General features: G+C 36.3%; 1 long non-coding RNA gene across 2 annotated transcripts in view; it reads left to right on the top strand.

The window, feature by feature from the left end:
- Nucleotides 1-15905: 15905 nt before the first annotated feature.
- The window catches only part of LOC145671881 (uncharacterized), a 516485-nt gene continuing 508880 nt past the window's right edge, over nt 15906-23510 (top strand). For both annotated transcript variants that reach the window (XR_014128549.1, XR_014128550.1), the window contains exon 1: nt 15906-15983. This is a non-coding gene — a long non-coding RNA (uncharacterized LOC145671881). The remainder of the gene's footprint in view (nt 15984-23510) is intronic.

The raw sequence follows: 23510 nt of genomic DNA, 5'->3' as shown, positions 1-23510 counted from the left end.
GCGCGACAGATTTTCATTAAGAAACCAGAAAAACCCTACACTACAATGATGTGTACGCAGACTCCGAATGAAGTTGTGATTAGCCCTTTGCGGAAAGATGTTTGTGTTGTAATGTTGTCTTGCTGGCAATGAAAGATAAAATAAGTAACAAAGACTATCGTCAAGTTGGAATTCGTCAAGGATTTTCGGACGAAAACTGTGATATTAGAGTTATGTTCTTGAAATCTTGTGGCGAAAAGGAATTCGAACTACGTTGAAGTTTAGAAAGTGTACTAGTGACGTGCCGTAAGGGGGGTTTAGCGGGGCGACGGCCCCGGGCGCCGAAGTAAGGGGGCAAAAAAATCGGTAGGAAAAAAAAGGAAAGAAAAAAGAGAGAAAAAATACTTCATATATCAGTACAAATTAGTATGCACTTAAATCCTCTTCCTGTTTTAGAATTGGTCCTATAATGTTACTCATGTTAGGAAATTGCATATGCACATATATAAAATTGAAGGAAAAATAAATAAAAAATCCTCGAAATCAAGGAAAAGCAGGGTTTATTTTGGAAGAGTTTCTTATGGTTTGCCCCAACCATAGTGTCGCTTCGCTGCTGGTCTGTCGACCTCACTAATATGTACGGGGGCGCCGTCATATACTCTCGCCCCGGGCGCTGATTTTCCCAGTACGGCACAATATAATTCATTTTCATGACGTGATTGGTAAACTGCCAAATCCGATTATGAAAATTAAAGAATAACAAAGTTGTGTAGCAGTTTAGCTCCAGAGTTAATGTCACTGAAGCATAAGAAAAATATACTTTTGTTGATGAGCAGTGTATGAACAGACCTACATATTTAATACTGAAACTTCCTAAATTCTTCTGATTTATATGCTTATTATTTTGTGTTTTTATTTCCTACACTGTACTACATGTTTTTTTTTTTATCTATTAACATTGTAATATTTTGTTCCTTACATAATATGTTCATTAAAAGTGAAGTTGGTTTAAGTTCATTCGCACTGTGTAACAACCGTTACAATTTGTGTAACACCCGTTACGGTATTGAACATTTTTTAAAATAAAGCCATTACACTTATGGAATTTCTGATTGTAATATTCACAACATTATACTTTCAGAAAAGTGCACACATAATTGGAAACAAATTCTGATCTGGACATTCGCAGAGTTTGGCTTAACTTTCCATGCATCTGAAAGTGCATGTCCAATTGCTGTAACACCCGTTACGCCACATTTTTCACTCTCACTGAGTTGTGGTATCATGTATATGTAACAAGTTAAGTGTTTACTAAAATACACAGACAAACGGTGATGTTTCGAGGCAGTTTGACATATCTTGACCCAGTAAGAACATTTCTATAACAATTTCTATTCGTCTAAATGTAACACCCGTTACGATGGAATGGCCGTTATATAGTGGAACAGATGATGGTATCTGCAGATCAGGTAGCATGTTGAATTGCATACGGATATGAAATATGCATACAACTTCATGAAAGTTGCGTTATAACTGTATGATTATACTGTATCAGTCTATTCTTATTGTGAATAATGTTACATTAGAATAATGTTACATTAGAATAATATTTGAATGGGATGATATACATTAAATGAAGAACTAAAACAGTCACATCTTCTGTATCTCCGTCACTTCCCCACAATCAATTACTGAGCAAAATGAGTGTCTGTAATAATACTTATGCATACCACCGTTTATGAGGAAGGAAAAGCAAACGAAAAGAACCTGGGGGTGGGAGGCTGGAAGAAGCAAACAAAAATGGAGTGACAAGAGATCCATTGCTGATTCTTGCTGCTTCGTTCAGGATCATAACCCACGCCGGTCACACAGATAAATCAAGCAACCACACAACCTATCAAGCCAGAAAACGACGGCGAAGGAAAAAAAACCCTTTCCCTCCCCTTTGCAATCTCGTTTTTGAAGCAAAGGGAGGGCATAAATCAGTCTCTCTCTCTAGGTCCTCCACCCAACATATAGGAGGGTATATCTCCCTACCTCTCTCACCCTTTTTCAAATCTTTATATACCTATTTTCCCCATCTCGAAAAGGATTTTGGAGAAGAGGGTAGATGCTGGATTCTACGTAACAGTAATAGTAATAGTAGTTGGTGATGGATTTCCTGCCCAAGGAGAAGACTGAACGAATTTCCGGACCTCTGTGTAATAACACAGACCTGAAATGAGAACAAGTTTGAAATATGGAGTAACTGCAAGAACCAATTCGTAATATTTCTGTGCCTGGTTTTCCTAAAGTTTTTCCTAATTTTTTTTTTTTAAATGTAGCTTATTTACTTTTGTTTCTACACTGTGCAGAAAAGGATTTGTGTAAATGGAATTGTGGTAATATTATTCTTAGTACTCATGATTATTATTTGTCGTAGCGTAAGAATATTAGAAGTCGCGAGCGAAGTACTTAATAAGAAAATTTGGTTTGTAATGCAGAAAATAACATTTAAACTTGCAATTGATCCAAAATGAGAACTTCATCGAAGAATTTCAAGTAATTTTATTTATATACTTGCTGAAATACTCATTCTTCGCATGAATCAGATCAAATACCTATGTAAACAAACTGAACAACAGAAGAAAAAAAATCGGTCATTTTCTACTACCTTTACATATACCGGCAGGCGCCTACCAAGCCCCATTGATTCGGATTTTGAAAAAAAAAAAAACGCCTCTGGCCCTCAGCCAATGCGGGCTGTATTTGTAAGTCAACGCCTGTGGGAGTATGACCATTCATCTCAGCGACCGCAAAAACTGTGAATTTGACACTAATAGAGATTCAATAGAGATTCGTTCTTTTTCAATAGAGATGGGTACGAGTCGAGCTCAAACTCGACTCGACTCGGAACTCGAAGCGAATTTGAGTCGAGTTTCGAGTCGAGTCACTGTTTTGAGGCCGAGTTTCGAGTCGAGTCGAGTTTGATAAATGGCTCGCTCGTTCAGCTCGTTTTAGCTCGTTTTGAAATCATTGTCTGATTAGACTGTAAAGCAAAAGCCATGAGAAATGTAAGCAGTAATGTGGAATATTTTTAGTGTTGCTTACGAGATTATATTTTTAGTGTTGCTCGCATCTTGTCTCGTCTCGATTAATGAGATGGCAATGGATTTTTATAATGAGACAGCCTCATATGACGTGAGCACCAATATAAGTATATATGTAGTTCTTATCATCAAGACTGAGACCCACACGGTCGAAGTTTTGAGCCCAAGCAGAAGTCCAACCCGGGTAGTGATGTCAACCGGCTCAGCTCGGTTCAACTGAGCGAACAGCTCAAGCCGGCTCGGTAAGGTTGAGCCAGCGACTCGGTTCAGGTGAGCCATCTGCTCGAGTCAGCTTGGTTGGGCGAATTGTTGCCTCGGCTCGATAGTGAATAAGCTGCGAGCCAAGCAGCTCGAGCCGTCGAGAACCCTGAACCCGGGCCCAACAGTTTTGAACATATTTGGCATAATTTTTGGCTCGAGCCCGAATACTTGCTCCTCCTGAACTCAAACCCAGAACCTCATGAACGATGCCCTTGCCTCCTAGACTTCACGACTTCTGAAGCCAACAGTCGACTAGTTTTTAGTATTCAGATACAAACCAAATAATAATAATAATAATAATAATAATAATAATAATAATAATAATAATAATAATAATAATAATAATAATAATAATAATAATAATAATAATAATAATATGAAGTTGTAGTAGTAGTAGATAATAATTGTATTGTCTGTATAGGATACTTGAAGAAAGTACTTGGAGCTACACACAGTATTTAGCTCGATTAGGCTCATTTTGGCTCGACTCGACTCGAAACTCGAGTCAAATTCGAGTCGAGTTGGAGGAAATTTTTCGAGCCGAGTTCTCGAGTCGAGCTCAAAGATGTCTCTTTCGAATCGAGTCGAGTTTCAATGAAAACTCGCTCGTTCTCATCCCTAATTTTCAATTATTTTTACATGTCTCGGTAAACTTCCCGCCCTCAGATGACTCCTGGCCCGAATACAATGGTAGCTAAATTTGAAACATCGCTAATAGAAGTGTCACCATTGATCTAAGCGACAGCGAAAACTATGGATTTGACACTAATATCGGTCATTTTGTATTATTTTTACATCTCTCGGTATCCCCCCGTGACCCCCGGCCAGCAGCCGAATAGGGTGAGTTTGGAAGTTAATGCGATCGGAGTTCTAGCATTGATCTGAGCGACAGAGAAAACAATGAATTTGACTAATATCGACCATTTTCTACTACTTTTTCATTTCCGGTAAACGCCCCCCTGAGACCTCTTTGGTTGAAATTTTGAAAAAAAATAAATAAATAAAACGCTTCGTCTTGATCTGGGACCTGGACCAAGGTACCCGTGGCCAAAATTTGGTAACTCTCGGTCCACTCATCTGGTCCAAAGGCCGCATACAGACACGCAAACACACAAACAAACTCTTTATTTTATTTGTATTGGATTTATTTATTTGTCATCAACACAACAGGCAGAAGCCCAATTATAGTGTTGGCGTATTACAAAATAAATTTACAATAGTTTCCTTAAACATATAGCTCACATCACAGACATAAATTTTTTTGTGTTTGATACATATTTTGTTATAAGAAGAGTATATCGTCGGCGGCAATTCAAAACCTGCTATGTGCATTTTGCAGGAGAAGCGAAAAACAGTATCCTGGTTAGCTTTTTGGCTTTATAAAAGTGATGTTATAAGTAATATTTGATGCTGCACGTAACTTGATACCTTTTCAAGTAACTTGAGAAGGTACCAGTTACGTGCAGCATCAAATATTACTTATAACATCACTTTTATAAAGCCAAAAAGCTAACCAGGATACTGTTTTTCGCTTCTCCTGCAAAATGCACATAGCAGGTTTTGAATTGCCGCCGACGATATTCTCCTGATTGGTGATTTCAATAATACGTTAGTTCTTGCTTTTTTGCAATAGCAAGACCAGAGTTATCAGCACGAGTTTTAAGTGTCGCGACATGGAAATTTAATACCGATATCAGATCAGTTCAATTAAACAAGTTTTGTACTATTTTATGTTGAATAATCAGATGTATCACGTTTCGTCTTTGTTCGTGTAGGAATACAAAAGTTGGCTATTAATGTTAGATAGTTTTCAATAAGATAGATAGATTTCAGTTCTCATGTATGCCAAGTAGGATCTATTTGATAAATTTAGATTGGACATGTTTCAGTTTTGATCGGGTATAGGAATAATATATTTTTGTTAGTGTGGTAATGTTGTTAAACTCTTTTCCAGTTCTCATTATGAACCCTAACATTTTGAGAGATTCATTAAATATGTTTGTCTAACGGTGTCGAATATTTGCGTCTTCTCCTTCTTTCTTTCATCACATTGATTTATATAAGGAATTATTTTTGTTTTCTGCTTTATTTTTAGATTTTACTTATTTCTTCTTCAAATCAATTTAAATGTTCTTTATTTCGTGAAAATTAAAATTTCATTTTATACGTATAATTTCAAATTTAAGCAGTATTAAATTTATATTGTAAACTTCCGTTTAATACAAGTGGTAGAGCAAATCACACACACGGGAATCGTTTTCTCTCGCTACCATTGCTATTATAGACAGTATAATATAATATCACTATAATATATATAACATTCTCTAATACTAAGATAAATAGGTGTCCCAAGGCTTAAGCAGCCTTACGAAGCATCCCCACAGTTCCACCCAAACTAAGTGGGGTGAATTTAGGATTCTTAAAGTTCCACGCAAGCGGAAAGAGTTTAGAAAGCCACAAAGCTCCACGCAAGCTGGGTGGCTGAGGTTAGGAACCCTACAATGCTCCAGGTAAGTAGAGTAGGTTGGATTAGGAGGCCTTAGAGCTCCAGGTACGCTAAAAGGCTTGGGTTAGGTATGTCTCAAAGCTCCAGGCAAGCTGAGAGATTGGAGTTGACTAGCCAGAGACTGATACCAGATGTGTACCAACGAAACTTTTTCGTAATGCGATATGTGCAAAACGTTAAAAAATCAAAACAATAAAAACAAAAATAAATAAATAAATAAATAAATAAAACGGGTATATGTTTCAGGAAACCTGAAAATTTTCGTTTCAGAGCCAGAAATCACGTTTATATTATCGCGATTTTTTTTTAGAAATTCAGCATTGCTTGAGCGATAAATGCAATTGAAAACGAAAAAGTGGAATTCTTGTTAATTATTGCTAATAATAACTAAAAAGTGCATTTCCAATATTATTTAACTTAAAGAACGTTGCATTTACGTTAAATCTCTGCGAGTTATTTGACCCAGAAACTGTTTCACTTCATATAAAGATGTAAACATCAACAAAACTAAACTGTTGTTTAAATCCTTGACTGTGTTTTTGTGGTGAAAATATTCATGATCTGTTTGGTTTCGTACCTTGAATTTAAAAGTAAGGTTATTGAAGTTCTCAACAGTGAGGATATGAAAGTTGACATTGTATAATTGTTAATAAAACAATTTAAAAGTTAACCATAGGTCTTTTGCTGTCAGCTCGTTACGTTCAATATGGTTCCCAATCTCAAGTGTTGATGCCGAGAGATTCTTTTCCAAGTATAATATGATTGTTACTGACAGGAGAACAAATTTGAAAGAAGAATTGGTAATGTCTTGCTGCGTGTTATCCTTTAACTAAGGATACGGTTAGAGGAAGTGTTTAAATTTTTGTATTAATTTCTATATTTCAGTGAATACATTAGTTAGAATGTGCACCTAATCAAGGTATATCCTCAATTTTGTATTGGATATACACTTTACTACTAAAAATATACTGTTTACAAGTTCCATATTTTTTTTTAAAAAAAAAAGTGCTACATTAAAAAATAAAAGCGACATAAATGCGAAAATTGTGATAATTAATGTTACAGAAAATCAAAATTGTTGAAAAAAAAAAGTCTCGTCTCTACAGATGTGGATACAAGATAACTTTATATTTATTTCACTGATGACATATTTGCATTTTCTCTTTCATATCTTTCTGATTTTTTTTAAAAAATATTAAATAATCTCAATCATAAACTCCAAGATAAAAACACGAATATACATAGAGTAGAAGTGGGCAATTCCGATCGATTTCGGAAGGCAGGTGATTCCAATCGGAAGCAATAACTTGGAGATAAATGCTGCCATCTGATTGAGATTGAATACAATGTCAGTGTAAAGTGGAATGTGCATCGTCAGTAAAGTGTATGTGTGAGCGTACAATTACTTGCGAGACAAGAGCAATTGACAGTAAATATGACCTTCTACTGTAGACCGTGTGGTTATATTTTTATAATCACTGTTTGAAAGTAATTTGTGATAACATACACCTTGTGATACGAGTGGAGGTGATATATTCGAAAACAGAGATCCTTGTGTGAATAATGTAAGATGACACATAATGCAATGCCTGATGCAATGTTGCCAACCCAGTGTTCAAAAGTATCTATTAATGTCGGACGATTCCAATCGGCTTTTTTGCGGGTGATTTCGATCGCGTGTACGGAGTACTGTGAACAATTGTTCTCTTGGGATAGAGTATTCCATCATAAGTACTACACGGGGGAATCTATTTTATCGTTACAGATGGGAAAGTACATAAGGGAAAAAGAAAAATGCTGGAGTGACCACGATATGAAGGAAGTCCTTCAAGGCGTACGGGGTGGCTTGGTATTAATGGCAGCTGCCAGGAGTTCCATATTCCTTATACTACTTCCAGAATATATTTGCACAAGCAATGGGTCGTAAACATAGACAAAGCGAAAAGGTTGAGGCTATGCAAGTGTTTACAGCTGATCAAGAGAAAACGTTGAAACAACGCATTATCAGGTTGGCGAAGTTCGGGTGTGGTCTTACAAAAAAAGACATCAGAAAAGCTGCATATATTCTGCAGTAGCTAATGACATCCCTAACAGATTTAGTGCGGCAAAACAAAACACCCTTGATGGCACGGAAGACGACTCCGATTCTTCGTACGAACCACCTGCCACAAAGTCCACATTTGCAGCCTTGCAACGGAGACCTGCACATGATTTCTGCAACTTCTGCTTGTTGTAATACTCGGATCCACAATGTGCTAAACTTGTGGACTGGATTCAGTGTCAAGACAAAGGACGCGAGTGGTACCACGAAGGCCGTGTCGGATCTAAGGGTAAAAAGCAATTTATTTGCGGTAAATGTCGAATTTAAAAACGTTCTTGACATTTGATGATCATTTTCTCCTCCAGTTACGTCTATTATTAGCACACTACAAGTTGTGTTTGTTTACATGTTCTATGTTATCATTTCTATTTATTGTGTTCTATACTATCACTTTCATTACTTGTTTGTTCTATGATATTTCCATGTTGTTTGCTTAATATTAAACATCGTAATCTAGCATTTTTCGTTTTGTGTATAGTGATCGAAATCACCCACCTACATGTCGGAATCACCCGCATGGGGCGGGTATTTCCGATCGACAATAGGTATTTACAATTATATATATATATATATATATATATATATATATTGAAACCTCTCTAAAGCGGACAGCCGTGGGGAATTAATAATTGTCCGCTATAGAGAGGTGTCCGCCTTAGAGAGGTCTTGATATTTTCTTGCGTAAATTAGTAAAGAAGGTAATATGCAATTAGTAACAATATTTTTGGATGAATCATGTATTCACAAATATTACCAAAATGTTACTGTACCTGTGTTGTCTTTTGCTGTCCAATACTTTATGTTCGAGGCACTGATGGAAATAAGATGTTATAGTTCTCTGCACTTTACACTTACGTTTCCGGTATGTCGCTTTAATTTGTGGGTTAATTGCACTCCAGTAGTGTCTTTTTTGGGAGAATATGCGTACCCGCGGCCAAAAACTATCGAACTTGTCTTCTGCTTGATTAGAGATTTCAACAGAACAGTAGAATAACGTGTTATTCCAAACGACGGGCAACTGTCAATTACTTTTGTGTCTAAAACAGCTTGGGTGGGAGTGGAATGCAAGCAAAGGACATGAGAGTGTTGTTAAACAGAGACTCTTCGTCTGGATTGTTGAGTAGACAATTGAGGTGACAAAATGTCACAATACTTTCTTGGTGACACATGTATGAATTACTAAAAATGTATTTTTACAGTACTTTTCATCTTATTTATAGAGAAAGTGTCCGTAATACGGAGGTAAATAATATCTATAAAGGACAGAAAAGACTGTCCGTGTCCGTACTAGAGAGTGTCCGCTTTAGAGAGGTTTGCCAATATGTTTTATCCTATTACAGTGTTTGGGGATTACAAAATATGTCCGTTACGGGAGGTGTCCGCTTTATAGAGGTGTCCGTTAGTAGAGGTTTCACTGTATATATATATATATGACGTGCTGGCTTACCCACTGCTATCTCGGGAATTTTGGAGGACATATCAAAATATGTCATCGTAATTTGTTTTTTAAATTGCGTTCGTTATAATCAGCTCAGAGCTGTTTGTCCCCAAAACGATTGGAATCAGCCTACTTATCTTTGTCGAACTTATCACTGAATATAAAGAAACTAGTAAAGAAAAAGCAATCTTAACCATCATACTGAATTTTTCCTCTGCCCTTACTTGATAAGTTTTTCAACACCATCTTATACACTGAGATGGTACGTATTTTGTAGTCACTTTTTATATTCTTTTTTTAATAAAAAAAAAATAACATGCATAATTATTTAGTTTTTAATAAACTAGAAATCTTGACTGGGAATAAGTGTTGCGGTGGCTCTGTGGTAGAGCGTTCACCTCTGGTGAATGGGGTCTCGTGTTCAAATCCTGCTCCCGCCAAATGAACTTTGTGGTAAACAAGCACCGTGTGCGTGGGTTTTCTCCCACTTTCTTCATTTCATTCATTTCTCATTATCACCGTCTCCTTTAGCCTAGCCGGTATATGCGTGGGACGTAAAACTCAAAAATTTCATTTCATTTCACTTTTGAATGGGAATAGGAAATATAAAATGTCAAACATGTAGCGTTTTGAAGTTTGCTAAAGCTAAACTGTAGATGTTTATTACAAGCTAAGTTTTATTCATAATTTCACCTTTTATTTCTGATATAGCTTGCGCCCCCTCCTTGTTCGCTCTTCACGCCTCGCAGGTTGAGAACCACTGGTTTAACGTTTTTTTTTTTTTTTTTAAGTACAACATGGAAATCGAAAGAGAAAATATGATGACTTAGTGGTTGTATATGGATTAAAAGTAAGAAGTACGAATAGTCTCAACAGCAAAGAAATCTAATAATAAAGTAACAATGGAACAAAATTGAGAAGACACAGAAAAGTAGCGAAAAGAAAAGGCACAAGATATATAAGAAAAATGGCAGAAATTTAAAAAAAATAAAAAAGCAAGACTTTTAATAATGAAAACCGTTATCGCCAGAGGGGGTTTGGATGAGTAGTTGGGGGTAAAAAAAAGAAAAGAAAGAAAAGAATTATGTAAATACGTTAAAAAGAGGTGAGAAGAAGAAGCAACGAATGCAAAAGTTAGGTTGAAGATGGAATGAAGAACGGTGAGTAGATGGGGTGGGATAAAAGAATGAATTGAGAATGACGATGCGATCGTAACTAGGAATTCTTCATGGATGTTCCATTTTCTTTTTCTATTATTATTATTATAAATCGCCAAGAAAAGGAAATTTTTAGTCCTTTCTCCACCAAAAAAGGATGAATTATTTATTACTGGGGCAAAAAAGAGAAGAAGGAAAATGGAAGAAAGTTCATCAAGAAGAGAACCTAAAAGAAGAGGAAAGAAAGCCCAAAAGAAACGATGAAGAAGGAGGAAGAAGGACAGTAGATATAATACTGTACGTTAAAAAGCAACTTCTACAGACAGATGCAAGTAAAAGACGTGGTGCTGCCTGTTTTTTATCTATTTTTTTTTTACAAATTTAACAGTAAATACGTTACCACTCTTTTACTTCCCTTACAAGAAAAAAGGCGGAAAAAATAAAAATAAATAAAACGACAAAAGAAAGTCTAGAGGCGCGCTTCTACTAGAGACGTAATTACTTGTAATTATTCTTTTTGTCAAAGGACGCCAAAGAGAATTCAGCAGCCATTTTGGATTTAAATGTCTGTAACAACAGTTTTTTTATCTCTTTTTTTTTAAATCGCCTAAGAGCTCTGTTTCGTTTGCTTGTGACTACGTTGGCATAATCAACCACCCTATGGGTACTTACCGAGTTGTCTAGTGTGTGACAGTAGCTTCCAACTAGTGGTGAAGAGTTGAAGATGAAAACAGTTCTTTTTTTGTTTTCTTCTCGTCGTTCATATTTTCACAGAATATACAGATGAAAAGAGCTGCAAGATAATTGAAAAGAGAGCAAAAGCACCTTTTTAATGACAATACTGTCTGGCAGCTGTTCTCCATGACACTTGCGGCACTGCTTAGTACGTAGAGAAATTATCTGTTTCTCCTTAATAACAAGGTACGTGTTGAACTATTTCATAGAATGATTTTCTCCTTCTTCCTTCCTTCCTTATGGAGGAACTAGAAATGAACTGAGATACGTAAATGGTGAACTGAATAATATTCTCTCAAAGAAATAACTGAAATACAGGAATACTTTGCATCATAAGCGTAACTATAAAGGTGTTAAGTCCATCTAAGAGTACTGCCTAGAATACTGTTGGAGCTCCCTTGTGACTAACTGGTTAGCGTACGCGCGTTTGGCATGGGAGACCCGGGTTCGATTCCCGGTGGGAGCTCATGTGGTTCGGATTCGACGTAGGTCCACGTCTAATATAGCCTCGCTACTGAAAGGGAGCTAAACTCAAAATCCAATCCAATCCAATCCAGTCCAATCCTGGAATACTGTTGGATAGCAAGGTGAAACCGTGGTCGCTGAAAAGTTCTTTGAATTCTCAGAAGTAATGGGCCATGTCCCCCCCCCCCCTAACAAAATATCTTAGTTATACCAATCACTTGCACAATATGATTTTGAACAACGTACATTTGCTCTAATTTCCCCCATCAAAACTATAACTATCATTTTTTTTTTAATTGGGAACGAATGACATTTTTAGTGCCACAAAAGTTCGTTTCTTTCTTCGTTTCACTCGACACCTATACATGAGAAATTACCCTCAAGCATGTTATCTTATTTAGTTGGATATGATCTTTGAAAATGAAATGAAAGTTTTAAGTTTCACGTCCCACTATTATGCTGACTAAGCTAATAAAGAAGACAGTGATGATGAGAAATGAATGAAATGGTGGGATGAAGAAAGTGGTAGGAAACAGGAGAACACCAAGGAAACCCACACACATGGTGTTTGTTCACCACAAAGCTCACTTGGGGCAAGCTGGGATCAAACCAAAGACCCCATGCACCGAGCCACCGGGGTCCCATGGATGTGATCCATCGACTGATATAATTATATATGCCTTATATTTGACACTCATTTAGTTAAATAGAAGTTAAATTTTTAGAGTTTCTTATACTTTTAGTTATATTTCATTAACCATACTATATTCTATTATCTTAATGGTATCATAATAAAGACTTTAATAAGGGTAGGTTTCAGTATCAGTTTCACCTTAACAAGTGACATGCTTCTTGTACAGCATCAATTTTTAGATTTACAAATTATTATTATTTTTTTTTTTTCATTTTCTCGAAAACTACACATGAACTTTTACATTCACGCATACGAGGTGTTTTCAAAAAGTATCGAAACTTTTGGTTGGCAAAAATACATTTATTGATTTGGAAATCTGAAAGACTAATTCTCTTCAAAAGTGGTCTCCTTGGTAACGCACACACTTCTCCCAGCGCTCCTGCCATTGATGGAAACACTTCTGGAACATATGTTTTGGAATGATGAGCAACGGTGCCATCGCATTTCGCATAATGTCTTCTGTTGACCCAAATCGGGTCCCTTTTAGTGGCATTTCCAGCTTGGGAAATAACCAAAAGTCACACGGAGCCATGTCCGGTGAGTAGGTAGCCTTACGAAACAGAGGAATATCGTGTTTGGCAATGAAAGCCTGATATCAAATTTCGCGGACACTCTCCTTATGCCCAAATTCTAGTTCAAAATTGAATGTACGATCCGATTGAATGGTTTCCACTTGGGTACCACCAAGCTTTTGGCAAAACTTGATGCAATATCGCTGCTCAAATTTTTCTCATTAAAAAAAAAAAAAAAGGAAAAAAAAACTGAAATCCGACCACCGCTCATTACACGTCTTCTCTCATTGGCTGACTGCCAGCGACTGACGCTTTCTGTGGACGGGAAAAAGTTCACAACTGCGCATGAGCGTCCCCTCTACATCTTCACTGAAGAAAGTACCCCGCGCTTCATTGGCTTAAGAGGGAAAAAAATAAGGTTGGATATTTTTTGAACACACCTCGTATAATTTTTTTCAGCTCAAAATAAGACGTATCGATTCGTGTCATCTTTCGATAATTTTATTTTTCGCTAAATGCTAACAATATTATAGACTTTTAACAGGAATTATGTTCGAAGAATTTATAATAAGTGTTACTTCTTTCATAATAAGATTAATCAGAAATATAACCTACTATGTAAAATAAATTGCTATAAAGGGCTGTTTTTATCTTTATCTCTTCCTTTAAAAATTTTACCGGGTTCGATTCCCGGTGGGAGCTCATGTGGTTCGGATTCCACGTTAATCAGTAGGTCCACGTCTCATATAGCCTCGCTGCTGAAAGGGACGCTAAACTAAAATCACCTCACCTCACCTCCTTTAAAAATTTTAATTTGTTTTGAAGTGAAATATTTTTGCTTTCTTTATACGCTCCTTTAACAATAAAGTGACACAACTCAAAATCATCAACTTAAAAAAGAGAGTGATTTTGATATTTTAGAATTTTAGAGTGCTGGGGTTAACAAGGGACGGAGAAATGACACAGTTCTTCTCTGGTAGCCTTTGACGCGAAAGGTCCAGGTTCGATTTCCAGTAGATTCAGATTTCACGTTAAGCTGTAGGTCCACGTCTTATATAGGTTCCCTGTTAAACGGGATGCCAAACTCCAAACCAATCCATCTCCAGTGTTGGAAAGAATGTACACCTTGATCTGCAGTGTTTTCACTGCTAGGTTTTAGGACTATTTTCAATCTCATATGTCAATAAGTGTCATTTTTTTTAAAGTTACATCACTTTTCTATTAAAGGAGCGATATATTCCTGATAGTAAGTGTGTATAAATTGTTAAGTGTGTTTGACTGTTTGAGTTTCGTACATTACCATGCTTTGTCAAGGTCGTGTTCGTATTTTAGTGCCTACATTGGAGTCATTCACGTCAGTTTTGTGATCGTAGTTCTATATTAGGGAAAGAGTGCTAAGAACAAGTGTCTTACACGATGTTTACTTGCGTGAAAGTACGAACTCAGTGTTACTTGGTTTTATAGCTAATAGAAATTGTGTGTGTTCTAATCGTGATTAGTTCTCAATGGGAGACTTAGGAGTGCTTCAATCTATTGTTCAAATCGGAGTTCGGCTAGGTTTTATGTTCAATGTGTTTATTTAACAATTGGATATAGTATACGTAAGACCGCAGTAGTTCCAGAAGGAGGTGGACGCTCATACTTTTACGAATTATTCATTGGGTATCTACGAACTTAACAAGGGGGTAACAAACCCACTTTGATTGACTTCGCGAGTGATACGAAAATGAAAAAGAACTTACCTGTTTGTTGTTCTTCTGCCTGTGTTGACATTAGGCGTTTCGTGATGTGCAAATGTTTGAGAGATGTATGTAGTAGTAGCAGGTCTAGCGTGATTGCTTTGGTGGTTTTTGTGTACGGAAGGTGGGGTTTATTCCGTACAGGTTTGCGTCATTGTGTATAGGTTTTCGTGAATGCAACGCGAATTTTGCTTTTTCATGTTTACTTTGTTTTTGGTAATTTACATCGAAGTATAATGCTTAGAATTACGTGTATAAATTGAGTAAAATTCCTCGGTGATCGTATTACATCTTGGAACTGTAAGTTTAGGTGTGTTTTCCGTCTGGGTTCTAGTTCCTAGTTTTTTTTGGTTTTGGGTCTGCGCACATTGACGGTAGGTGTTTCCGATAGAAGACAGAAGACGATGAGGGAAAAAAGGTATGTAATTTTCTTGTTTTAAAAATCTTTGTTTTAGTTGAATCATCTATTAAAAATATGTAGAAAATAAAAACAAAATAGTGAATAGTTCTTTTTGGACGTGTAAGTCGTGTTATATATGTGCTAGGGATGCGGTTTTTGGGAATAAAAGAGAATTTCGGAGGACATGTGGCCTCCTTTCTTTTGAAGAAAAAGTATCCCCTACAAACGCGGTTTCATAACTTTCTCTTGGAAGTAGCTCGAATATATCCTCCTAGTATTTGATTGATTCGATATGATGCTTTCTGTTCCTTATGTCTTTTTACTTTCATTCCTCACATTTGCCCTTGACTTGATATGTGCATGTGAAGTGCCCTTGTACTTTATCTATAAGCGTGTGTGTGTGTGGGGGGGGGGATTTAACGCATATCGCATGTTTTGTGCTCCTTCTGCTTCTTATTGTCCTTTTACTTTTATTCCTCACATTTGCCCTTGTACTTTATATGTGCATGTGTAGTGCCCTTGTACTTTATAAATGAGTGGGGGGGGGATTTAACGCATATCGCATGTCGTGTGCTGCAGGATACTTCTTACTCTTGCATTACGTAGGGAAATGGTATTTCATGTGGAAGTGGTAATAGAACACAGAAGAAACGCAGATCAGGGTGTATTCACACTTTATATTGGAGTGTGAATACAAGATGATCTGGGCTTCCTATGTGTTCTGTTACCACTTGCACATGAAATAACATCATTTCCCTACGTAATGCAAGAGTAAGAAGTATCCTGGAGCACCGGAAACAAGGGCGGTCTCATGTATACTATTACCTAACAATTAATTACGTACTTAATTTATTTCATCCCAAAGTGTCGATACAACAGGAGGACGATTTTAATAGTCAAAAACAAGGTAAGAATTATATTCAATTTATGATAATGGAATTATTAGTTTTAGATCGCAAGATTATAGTCATTAAGCTAAAGGAGGTTATTAATGAAGGTAATGATAATAAAAGAATTGGTGGAATGAGAAAGTGGGAGAACCCGAGAAAATCTACGGGTACGATTATATCACAGACTTACTTGGTCTAGATTCGAACCAGGGTTGGAGTGGAGTGGATTTTAGTTTAGCGTCCCGTTCAGCAGCGAGGCTATATGAGACGTGGACCTACTGATTAACGTGGAATCCGAACCACATGAGCTCCCGCCGGGAATCGAACCCGGGTCTCCCACACCAAAGGCGCGTACGCTAACCGCTTAGCCACAAGGGAGGTCTCGAACCAGGGTTCTCTACCATCAGAGAAAAGCATTCTACCACTGACCTACCGTTCTGCGTCTCAGAATGTTAATCCTTGGAAATCCTTGGTAAATTATTGAATCCTGTTTAAGAACGCTACCACTTTTGACAACGATTTTTAATTGAAAATTTTGAGTGGTTCTTTATTCGTATTTGAGTGATTCAATATTTTAACACTGGTCTCCAACTGTTTGAATTGATCAAGAAAACACTAGAACGTAGAAAAAAAAGAAAAAGCAATGAAGTTTCTAAACCAAGTTAACGACTTATCGTAGGCACAAGTGAGTTAAATCCTGGGAAAAGCATTTTCAAGGGAAACCGACATGAGACTTTTTTTTTCCTGTGTGTGGTAGGAGAATTAATTTAAGGACAATCTGCCATGCTTCCGCGGCGTCTTCTATAGTGGTCAGATCTGAAACAAAGGAAAGAAGCATTTGATGGATTTTTCACCTGGCTACGTGCATTCAGGAACTGTCGCCTTCGTCATGAAGCTAACTTGTCTAATGACCTTCCTTCTCTTTGGTTTAAGTATTTGGCAGTGAAGGAGTGATTGCCTACACTCACTTTCTGTCACGCCTATTAGATTAATGGAGCCTACCGGTAAATCTACTCCTTTTTGCCTACATGTATTTTTCGCAGTGCTATTAACTTTTGTGTTTAATTTCTTCTAAAACGATATCGATTAAATGAGTTATAAATATCTATGATATCTTAACTATGAGATAGTTGTTGCCTGGTAGTTAGGATTACCATCCAAAAGAAGAAGAAACAAAATTTGGATAATAATAATAATAATAATAATAATAATAATAATAATAATAATAATAATAATAATAATAATAATAATAATAATAATGTATTAAAATCATGGTGACTAGTAGAGCTCCATCGTGGCTAAGCGGTTAGCGTACGCACCTTTGGCGCGGAGACCCGGATTCGATTCCCGGATGGAGTTCATGTGGTTTGGATTCCACGTTAATTAGAAGGTCCACGTCTCGTATAGCCTCGCTGCTAAACGGGACGTTAAACTGAAAATCAACCCAACTCATTGTGACTAGTGCCAGTTACGAGGCGAGAAATGTGACCATTCTCTTCTCGCTTTCGAGCCGAGACGAAACGAGAAATTTCACAAATTTGCTTAGCCAACACTGTTTTTTAATTGATATGATAACTATAAAAAACTATAAATTTATCAAGTGATTTTACGAACATAATGAAGAGCATTTATCGACATCTAAAGATAAGCAAGTGATCACACTATAGGCCTATACTCCAATAATAAAGATGGTTTAAATCAGGGTGCCCAATTTTCTGTCGCCATTGCCGACTAGAAATTAAGAGCTGGCGACCAGTGTTCAATAGGAATGGCTTCTGTCTAAATTTACAGGGCTGCGCAATGTCTGTTTCGCACAAAAATAATTGTCACTGAATGAGAGAAAACACGAAATGTGAAGTCTTCACAACGGACATGGAAAATGAAGTCTTCACAACGCTGTAATTCGCCCCTCCTTTCCCACTCTCAATCGAAAGACATAAGACATTTTTGAAAATTCAAAATTTATTAACCTCAATCTAATTGTCAAGTTTTGAAATTGTATGCCCTGATGTAATCTCTTTCTTTGTCAAACCAAAGGCCGTGGCGAGGACCCTCTCATAATTTGTACGTTGACAGATACTGGCGACCATTGTTTTTGGATTGGCAAGTGGGGTCTAACTTTAAAATTTTGCCTCCTGGTTTAAATGTTATGTCAGTCCCTTCGTGGATCTTTCGTGATGTGGAGAAAATTGTTAATTTCTAGAGACATTAGGCAAAAGTCAGGGCTTAAAATTTGTGCATAAATGTACAAAACAAGAGAAGACAATAAAATCTTTTTAAAAAATCGTAAATGAAATTAAATCTTTCAGTTCATTTCATTTCCGGAGAAAGGAAGGAAAGGGTGGAATGAAGAAAGTCAGAGGAAACGGAAGAACCCCAAGAAAACCCACGCGTATGTGTTTGTCTACCATAAAGTTCACTTAGCTTGAGTGGGGATCGAACCTGGGACCCTAGGCTCCAAAATTGAGACGAGACGAGAAATATGTCTTTGAGACTCGAGACAAAACGAGCCTTCTACAAAATGTACTTGACGAGACGAGAAAACCTTATTGCTTGTCTCGTTTGCAATATTAATTGTGAGTGGGAATATAAATTAATAATAAAATATTAGTATTGCAAATCTTCGTGAATGTCTAACTGTAAAAAGGAATAGAATAGAACAAAGAAAGCAATATTGAAATATCGGAGGTATCTCAAGGAGTAGGCTCATCTGTGGTAATACAATTTCAATGATTGTAGCAAAACTTTTAAGAGCAAAGATGACTTGGCCCTAAGCAATAATAATAATAAGATAGTATTTTACAAGTAAATCGGCAAAAGTATTTTACATGCAAATTGATAGATTTACAAATTCTACTTTCAGAAGTTGCATTTAAATACACGTATTGAGATCATTAAGGAAAGACCTTACAAGATGTTAAGAACTAGTTGTAAGATGAAAGAGATTCCCGTTTGAATGCTCGAATAACCTGAAACAAAGAACTGCTTTTGCACAACTGTCTTTTCTCCTCCTCATCCTTCTTCTTCTTGTTATTGTTATTATTATTATTATTATTATTATTATTATTATTATTATTATTATTATTATTATTATTATTATTATTATTATTATTATTATTATTATTATTATTATTATTATTATTGCTCAGACTGAAGTTATTTTGCCCTTAAAATGTTTAGTACAGTTCTTGACATTTTATCACAGATTTTACTCCTTGAGATTTCTTTGATATTTTAATATTGGTTTCTTTGTTCTTTTCTATTCCTTCTTTATATATATACAGTATGCGCTAAATTCGTTGTACAAAAGCAGAGGAGTGAGAATAAAACAAACAAACAAACAAACAAACAAACAAAAAAGATCCTATAAACGTAGGGCGGAAACCCCACTACCGAAAACAAAAAAATGAATACTGAAGATCCATAGCTCCAAAACTATGGGACCTACTGTAGTCGCCTCAAGACTTCACTTAGGAACTAGTATGTGCTCTATCCAAAAATATGTTTTAGAATCCTAATGTACTCACGCAACAATTTTTATGGAGGTAGTTGGAGTAGTCAAACTCCCTCTATAAAAGTTACTGTGCAAGCACCTCAGGAGTCTGAAACACGCATTTTTGAATAGGGCACATACTAGTTTCTAAGTGAAGTCTTTTCCCGACCAAGGTAGGTTCCATAGTTTTGGAGTTATGAACTCTTAAAATTCATTTTTTCATGATTTCGGCAGCCTATAACACGTAAACGATGGGGTTTTCGCCCTATGTTTATTGAAACTTTTTTTTGTTTGTTTTACTCTCAGGAATCACTCCTCTGCTTTTGTACAACGAATTTAACGCCATACTATATATATACGCCATACTTTGGCGCTGGAGACCCGGTTCTGTTCCTTGCGAGAGCTCATGTGGTTCGGATCCCACGTTAATGCTATAGGTCATGTCTCATATAACCTCAGTATTCAGTGGGATGCTAAACTCAAATCAAAACCAATATCGGTTGTTTTTTATTATTTTTACATATCACCCCCTCACTCCTCTCCTTGCCGAAAATGTGCTAAATATCTAAGTTAGGCTAAGGTCCATTCAAGTGCCAAAAATGATCAGAATAGGTGCCATGGTCTACGAGGAATTAGCAAGCAAACATCGTTACATACATGTTTGTTTACGTATCATATACAGATATGATATATATCACAGCCAGCAAAGTACGTAACGGGTAGGTGCTGGGGGGTCTGGATCTTCCTAAAAAGTATCGACTTTGCCGTAAATTTAGTCTAATTTTAGGCGTGGTTTTACAAATTTTAATATAATTTATCCTCATCTTGAATTTGGACTCCCTCTCAAAAGAAACTTTGGACTCCTCCTGCAATAAATCCCTGCTTACGTGCTTGATCTCAGAGGTAAACAGAATTTATCCGATCAGGAGCAACTTTGGTATGAAGATAGATCTTGAGTCACTTCTTAAGAGTATGTGAAATAGTTTCCTGAGCAGAGTTTTTCTTCCCAAGTTAGGGCCCATCAAAGCTGGGTTTGAAATGGAATGAAATGAAATCTTTTAAGTTTTCGTCTCACTGTTAAGCCGGCTTGGCGCGAGCTGGGATGGAACCAAGGATTCCATACATTAGAGGTGAACACTGTACCACTGAGCCACCGCGGCCCAAAGCTGGAGTTTCAAAGTTATCAAATATTCGGGGGGAAGGGTGCTCACGAGATAAGAGCCAAGGCTGTCTCAAGTTCAGGTTCAAGAAAGTAATGCTTCATCTGAAAGTGGATATATACATTTCTTTGTATTCGGAGAACTTTGTTTCATCTCGCCTTGTCATGAAAATTAAGTCTCGCCCAATTTCTTCACGTTGTCAACCCTATTAATTGCTATTTAGAACATTAATAATTAGGGAAAACATGAAACAAACATGTTAAGCATAAAGTGAAATCAATGTATGTTTGTAAGAAAAAATTTCTAAAATCAATAAATGATGGACTTTTTCAGCAATTGGGGAAAGGCATTCGTTGCAAGGCATGTGTCTTTATTAGAGTCAGGGCCGTATTTAGCAGTTTTTCCGCCTCTCAATATCCATTAATACACTCTAAAAAACTTGAGACAGTGAAGTTCTACTCTGATTTTTTTTTTTGTAATTAAATTGCTAAACATCAATGTAAAATAATTTACATTTCATTTTGTAAGTTGATACGTTTCCTTAGATTGAATTACAAAATTTGCTGGTTTTTTTTTTTTTTTTTTTTTTACAAATTTACAGTAAATTTATAAGAAAGTATGATATTTTTATTGATAAAAATGTAATTTTACACCATTTCATATTAGTAATTTCACTTTATAGGTGTAAATTGACTTACATAGAGGCGTGGCAAATACATTGTCACAGTTTTTTGTAAATTTACCTATGAAATCTTTTAAAAGAATGAAATGAAATCTTTGATTTTTATGTCCCACGCTTATGCCGGACTGCCGATTAGGCTAAAGGAGACGGCGATGATGAGAAATGAATAAAATGGTGGAATGAAGAAAGTGGAAGGAAACGGGAGAACCCCAAGAAAACCTACGATCACGATGTTTGTCCACCACAAAGTCCACACGGCGCTAGCTGGGATCAAACCAAGGACCCCAAGCACCAGAGGTGAACGCTCTACCATTGAGCCACCGCGCCCCCATGAAATTTTTTAAAATGTATAATCAGTTTGTAAGTGGAACTGGATAAAAATAAAATGTACGGTAGCTACACAATAAATACAATCACATAATCATAAACTGTTTTCCGAATCATCACGTTTGATACATAGAAGATAAAAGTTCTGTAGGGATTCCTGAGATTTTTTTTTTTTTTTTTTTTTTAAAGAACGATACTGTGTTGGAGTAATAACAAATGCAAACGCTGTGCTGAACTGTAGGATACAGGATTGCACAGAAACAAACATAAACTTATATCTATATACGGATATATATATATATATATATATATATATATATATTTCCAAATTTTTCTAAAACTAATTTATTGAATATCCGTAGGAGAAGAATCTGATATTTTTCTAAAAGCCTGACTAGATGAATACATTCCTGAACTAAACCCTTTTCTAGATAGTACTATAAAGCGAATGTAAAAGAATGATGCTAAATTTCCTAGGCGCCTATTTTGATGTATTATTTAGTAATGGAAGAACTATATTTCATATATTGGAGAGACTTTTTACATTTTTCCAAATCAGTAAACAAGAGATCAAGCATCACCAGGTAAGGTTAAATACTCACTCAAAGTTCTTCCTTCGGATTGTTTTGCCTCGTTATGGGAGTTGATATCATGATCAGCAATTTGTTTCCGATTTTTTTTTTAAATCTGCTTTTAGAAGCCTTACAAGCTTTCCCAAAACTCAAGTAGCCTATGCACAAACAGCTCGTCCAATTGCCGGGACATCCCCCACGTTAGCCCATGCATAAATATAAGCTTGCTTAGAGGAATAATCAGTGGCATATTTAGGGGGGTGGCTTCCGGGCTTAAGCCCCCCCCCGAAATCTTAGTATAGTAAAGTAAATGAAATATCTTGCAGAATTTTCACATTTCCAGGCAAAGCCCCCCCCCGAAAGTTAGCAAAGCCCCTCCCGAAACAAAATCGTAAATACGCCACTGGGAATAATCAATGGATCTTCAACCTGGGAACCCAAGAAAGTCAAGCTCTGTTATATCTCAATTTATGATACGTGGTGTGGATTGTTAAATGTGTGTTTCAATAAATTATTTTTTTTTAAAATAAGATTTCATGTCTGTGTCACCAATCCTTGTAAGAATTGAATAATACTTAATTAGGTGTGTGTGTGTTCTGATATTGCTTAAAAAATAATATAATATTCATCTTAACGAAACTCAAGAACTATATTAAATAAAATATGCCTTTCAGTGAAGGAGTTTCCACTTATGAAGCACTACTTTGGTAGAAAGGCAACAGCAAGAGCCGGAATTATTCGAAGAGACCAGGCGCTCTTATTTCCCTTCGCCACTGGTGAACTCTGGAAGAGGATGGATGGTACCCTTGAGGCAGCTTTAACAGACAAGAAATGATGATTTGAGTTATTTTACCACGAGACATCAGAAAACTTGCCGAACTTTTTTTTTTTTAAGATTTACTATGTATGTACGTATACTCATGTCCAAAATTATTGTCGCATCCTCTATAATTATGTTGTTGTAGGAATATAATTTGATAACGAATTTGCCAAGTATGTCTTATAATGTTAGTATGTGTACAATCGGCAAAGACATGTATGCAGAAAATTTCATGTCAAAAGAGCAGTAAATAAGAACAATAAAATGAAAATAAAATTTTCCTGTCCATTTAGCAACATTTTGTTTTAGTCATTCTAATTTTCGTGTTTATAATTATTTTCCTATGAAATTCACCATAAATATACATTTCCAGATTATCAGTATTAAAAGTACCCTGCAGAATCATTATCAAATTATATTCTTACAAGAAGACAGTTATAGATATGCGACAATCATTTTGGACATGAGTGTACATAGGATATGTGAAATT

Source organism: Thermobia domestica, chromosome 15 (genome assembly GCF_964235325.1).
Source record: "Thermobia domestica chromosome 15, izTheDome1.hap1.1, whole genome shotgun sequence".
NCBI lineage: Eukaryota > Metazoa > Arthropoda > Insecta > Zygentoma > Lepismatidae > Thermobia > Thermobia domestica.
This window is presented reverse-complemented; position numbering and strand designations above follow the sequence as displayed.